At 42.6% G+C, this 5,000-nt stretch overlaps 1 protein-coding gene across 3 annotated transcripts in view; it reads left to right on the top strand.

The window, feature by feature from the left end:
* Positions 1-939: 939 nt before the first annotated feature.
* The window catches only part of LOC135088751 (inter-alpha-trypsin inhibitor heavy chain H5-like), an 82,318-nt gene continuing 78,257 nt past the window's right edge, over positions 940-5,000 (top strand). For all 3 annotated transcript variants that reach the window (XM_063983751.1, XM_063983750.1, XM_063983749.1), the window contains exon 1: positions 940-2,062. The gene's annotated coding sequence lies outside the window, so the exon portion shown is untranslated. The remainder of the gene's footprint in view (positions 2,063-5,000) is intronic.

The following is a 5,000-nucleotide window of genomic DNA, read 5'->3' as shown; positions in this document are numbered from 1 at the left end:
GAACAAGAACAAGAACAAGAACAACAAGAACAAGAACAAGAAGATAAGAAGAAAAGAGAAGCAGGAGAGAGAGAGAGAGAGAGGAGAGAGGAGAGAGAGAGAGAGAGAGAGAGAGAGAGAGGAGAGAGAGAGAGAGAGTGAGAGTCCTGCGCCTATCAAGTGGTACATGCTGTGGTGTTTGAGCGTGCTACAATGCATTCCATATTGTGTACTGGTGCGCCTCAAGCTGTAAGGGATTAGTTTGTTAGTTTATTGGAGAGTTTGTTGGTTAGTCATTTGGTTAGTTTGTTTGTTTGTTTGGTTATCTGATTTGTTGGTTTGCTTGAATGATATTTATTTATTTATTTAGTTGCTTAGTTAGTTGATTAATTATTTAGTTAGGTTGGTTAATTATTCTGCTTGTCTGTTACTTATTTATTTTCTAGTTAGTTTAGTTATTTAATTATCTGGTTATTTTGTTAATTACTTAGTTGTGTACGGATTCTAGTGGTTACTTTAGTTAATTATGCATTAATATTCTTGTTTATTTAGCAAGAAGGAAATTAAGTAAATGAGTAAATAAATAATGATCAAGCAAGTTAGATAATTAGTACGTAAGTAAATTAGCAAAGTTGGGTGCTGATCTGTCTTACCTACTGATCTGGTTATCATCCCCAGTGCCTTGAATGGAGGCTGCCACATCAACATTTTTTAAGCAGCTCTCTCCAGCATTCCCGTGTCTTCCTTTCGCCAGTAGCCTTAAATCTCAGGCCACAACAAGCAAACCCACGGCAAATAAATCAGTCAGGCTCTCAATGCATGACGAAAACGCGCCTCGAGTCATGCGGGAGCGAAGACACGACTAAACGGAGTGAGAGCAAAAAAGCTGCCTTGGGTTTGGTGAGCGTGCGGGGCGGGACGGGGCGGGCAGGGGGCAGGGCAGGGCTCAGTCTGGCCCTAACCTCAGCGTGAGATGGTCACTAGTGCTGTAGTGAGCGGTGGTGACGGTGTGTGGACCAACTGACCACTCGCACACACTCACTCATTCGTGCTACTTGTCCCCTCATTCACGTCACCTGCCCGTCCGTGTGTCTTGAATAAGCCTCATCGATTCAGGCCTACGTAGATTACTGCAGTGTTTCTCCCTAACCTACCCTCCTTGCCTTCTCCTAGTCCTGCCTCGCCCTACACGTGGTTTCTCTACTCCTCCAGGTCCTTATCGTTATCGAGGTTTATCTCGCCTCCTTCACCTTGGTCTCGCCTCTCAACACTTGCGCTTTCTGTTCATCACACGACAAGCAATACTGATATTCACTTGTTGAGTTACAGCAGGGGTGGAGTATAACTTAACCTGTGTGTGCGTGTGTGGGTCTCCTCCTGCCGCCTCTGCCTCGCCCTCTGCTAACCCCTGTGATCTCGAGTGGGTGTTCTGCAGGCGGGTTTCTGTCTCCCTTGTTCTTCCTCTCTGTGACCTTCGACCACCGCCTTCCCATCACCACAGCCTCCCGGGGAACGCCTCTCTCTCTCTCTCTCTCTCTCTCTCTCTCTCTCTCTCTCTCTCTCTCTCTCTCTCTCTCTCTCTCTCTCTGGAGCGCGCACTTCCTAAACTCAGGCACCCTCTTCTCATCACCATCCTCGCTACGTATTTCCGGGTTGCCATTTCCGACCCGCTAACGGAGGGGCCCCTCAGGCCTCGCCACCACCAGCACCACCACCACCACCGCCGCTGCTGCACATCCTGAACGCTAATAAGTACACTGACTGACTGACTCACTCACTCAGTGAGTCACTCCCTCACTCACGATGGCTCCTTGACGCCTGACGATTAACACACACACACACACACACACACACACACACACACACACACTAACCTCTTCAATTTCAACCACTCCAAATCTTTCCCTCCCAGCCTACCTCTCTCCATCATTTTCATTCCTCCTCACCGCTCCTTCCCTCTCCCCAATCCTATTTCTCTTCCCGGTCCTCCCGCCCCCTGGGGAGGGGCGCAGGGGCATGGCCATCACCCCTAGGCCATCTTTAGGCTCCCCTGATTACTCTCAGCACATCCAAACATCGCAAAGTAAGTACAGGAATATTACATGTTCGCCTGTCTCTGTTTTCCATTAGATCTGCCTGTCGTATTAGAGTGACTGACATATCACATTAAATTTCCAGTACTTTGCGTTTTTTTTTTTCTCTCAGTCTCGTGTCCTGTGATCTAAAAAGCTATCAATCTTTATTTATTTATTTATTTACGCATTTGTTTATTTATTTCCTATGATTATCAGCTGGTTAAAGGGCGTAAGGCTGAGGCGAGCACCGAGCACATTACAAGTGAAGTATGCACGGCTCATATTCCCAAACGTTTCCGCGTCTTCTGTCTCTACTTTCAACATTCCTTGTGGAAGTTACTAGGGTTCCTCAAGAGTGTTTTTACGATGCAGGTGATAGGTTAACGAGCATTCAACATCATTATTTAGAAAGCACACATTACGGGGCATTACGAGCTTGACTCAATCCTGTAAAAATAAATTAGCTAAAGAATAATTAGGTAAGAACACACACACACACACACACACACACACACACACACACACACACACACACACACACACACACACACACAGGAGAACACGACTTACGACCTGTGGAAATATTCGTTATGAAATATACAGAGTGTTTCAGAATAACAGCACTGGTTACTCGACTCAAGCCACTCGTATGTCACATGCCAACAACACAAAGAACACTCAACACAACAAAACTCATCGTGCTGCAAATCTCGACGCTCTGAAACTAAGGGTCTTTATTCTACTCTTTACTTTAGACTCACCAGCTTCACAAATTAACCATGACGGCCGCAAAACCAGTGACTCAAAATGCAGGCACTACATTACGCGTCAAGGAAAGACAGTAGTGTTCAGAACTAGGCTATCATAAGGGAGCGGTTGGTGCCCCTGCTGTGTATATTGTGACGTAAATGATTTAGCGATGATAATTGATGTACAGGGTTCGCAAAAGACACATGCAGAACACTCATGAAATAGTTTAGAAGCCACTTCTATAAACATAACATTATCCGAGATTACTAATGCCTCCTTAACTTGTAAACATAAGATATTGATAATAGGGACTAAACTATAGACTCTATTTGTCTTAACATGGAGTCTTCAAAATTTGTTTCGACTCATCAGGATATATTTCCGCTCATCAACTGTACATATTAACCCTTAACATTTATTTCAACTCACCGGTTTTAAAGTGTTCTCTTGGAATGGTTGAACACTCCAGTAAGTCAGCTTTGAGGGAAATTGGATACTTCATAACCCTTTCATTGCGACACGAAACAATTAGCAGCAGCAGAAGCAATGCGTCAATTCTTTGTTAGGATCTACAAGAAAGTTAGCGATGAAAAGGAATACATTTTGCAATTTCTTCCCAGTTCAAAGATTGGACGTGGCTGTGGATGTCTCAGAGTGGTAATTATAGAAAGGTGTACTAAGCGGCAGTCAAAGGGTTAAACTGTGGATTTTATAGACAATATGTAGGCCACTGACTGTAAGAGACAAGCCAAAGAACTTAATAAAATCATTCATTCTGGAACTCCCTGCCTGCTTCTGTATTTCCTCCTGCCTTCGACTTGAACTGTGTCAAGAGGGAGGTTGCAAGATGTTTCTTAAATTTTGGATAATTATTTTGACTACACTCTTTGGGACTGGTGCCTTCAATGGGCCTTAATTTCAATCTTTTCGTTGCCCTAGACCGGAGTTCTCTATTACATAAAAAAAAGGATATAGTCTTTTCCTAAGGCATAGGGTATATAACGAGGATGACGTAAGCAAAATTTTCATTATCAGTAATCCGGATGGAACAAGAAATAACGGGCTCAAGCTTGTAAAAGTTAAATTTGAAAAAGAGATGGGAAAAACTGGTTCTCAAATTGAGTGGTAGATGAATGGAATGCCTTCAGTAACCAGGTCGTTAGTGCTGAGTCATTAGGGAACTTGCGCTCTTAAGAATGCAAAAACAAATAAATACATAAATAAATAAATAAAAAAGATAAATAAGTGAATAACAAATAAACAGAACGAACACAAAAAAAAAAAAAAAAAAAAGCTACCAGAAAACAAAACAAAACAAAACAAAAAAACAAATGAAGAGCTAATAGCCGTATATTTGTTTTTGTTCTTTAGATTATTTTCACCACAAAGTATAAAGTCAACAAACCACAACACCGCAGCTCGGGGGTTCCAGTGCTTGTGTTTGTATTTCATGAGTGTGACGCTGAATGAGATACTTTGTTTGTTTATCGGCCTTGTGTGAAAGTTCCCCGTGGGTTTATGACGCAGGAAAACTGAAGGCATGATGGAGGCGCGGGTAATGGCTGTCAGGGAAGAGCAGTGTGTGATATTGAATGTGGGCCGATCATGTATGTTGCATTTTGATTAGGTCTCTCTCTCTCTCTCTCTCTCTCTCTCTCTCTCTCTCTCTCTCTCTCTCTCTCTCTCTCTCTCTCTCTCTCTCTCATAACCTCAAGAGAGAGAGAGAGAGAGAGAGAGGGGAGGGATGCCCAAATTAAACATGTTTTCCATTCACGAACTCATGAAATATTTATCCGTTTTCTTTTTAAGCTGCTGCTGTTGTTGTTGTTGTTGTTGACTGAAATGTTCTTTGCATTCTCGTGTTTCTTCCTTTATTATTCTTTCATTTTGTTTTATTTGTTGTTGTTACTGTTGTTCTGTTTATTTATCACCGTCACGAACAAGTTAATTAGTTGTGCATATAAGGAAGCAACAACATCAACAACAATAAGAAAAACAACATCAACAATAACGTTAGCTGTGTGTGTGTGTGTGTGTGTGTGTGTGTGTGTGTGTGTGTGTGTGTGTGGTGTGTGTGTGTGTGTGTGTGTGTGTGTGTGTGTGTGTGTGTGTGTGTGTGTGCGTGCATTTCCCTTTATATGCTTTTCAAATAAATTCAGAAATAGTACTTAACCCAATACTATTCCCCTATGGACT

This window comes from Scylla paramamosain, chromosome 31 (genome assembly GCF_035594125.1).
Source record: "Scylla paramamosain isolate STU-SP2022 chromosome 31, ASM3559412v1, whole genome shotgun sequence".
Classification (NCBI taxonomy): Eukaryota; Metazoa; Arthropoda; class Malacostraca; order Decapoda; family Portunidae; genus Scylla; species Scylla paramamosain.
The sequence above is the reverse complement of the archived record's forward strand: the minus strand, read 5'-3'. Positions and strand labels throughout refer to the sequence as shown.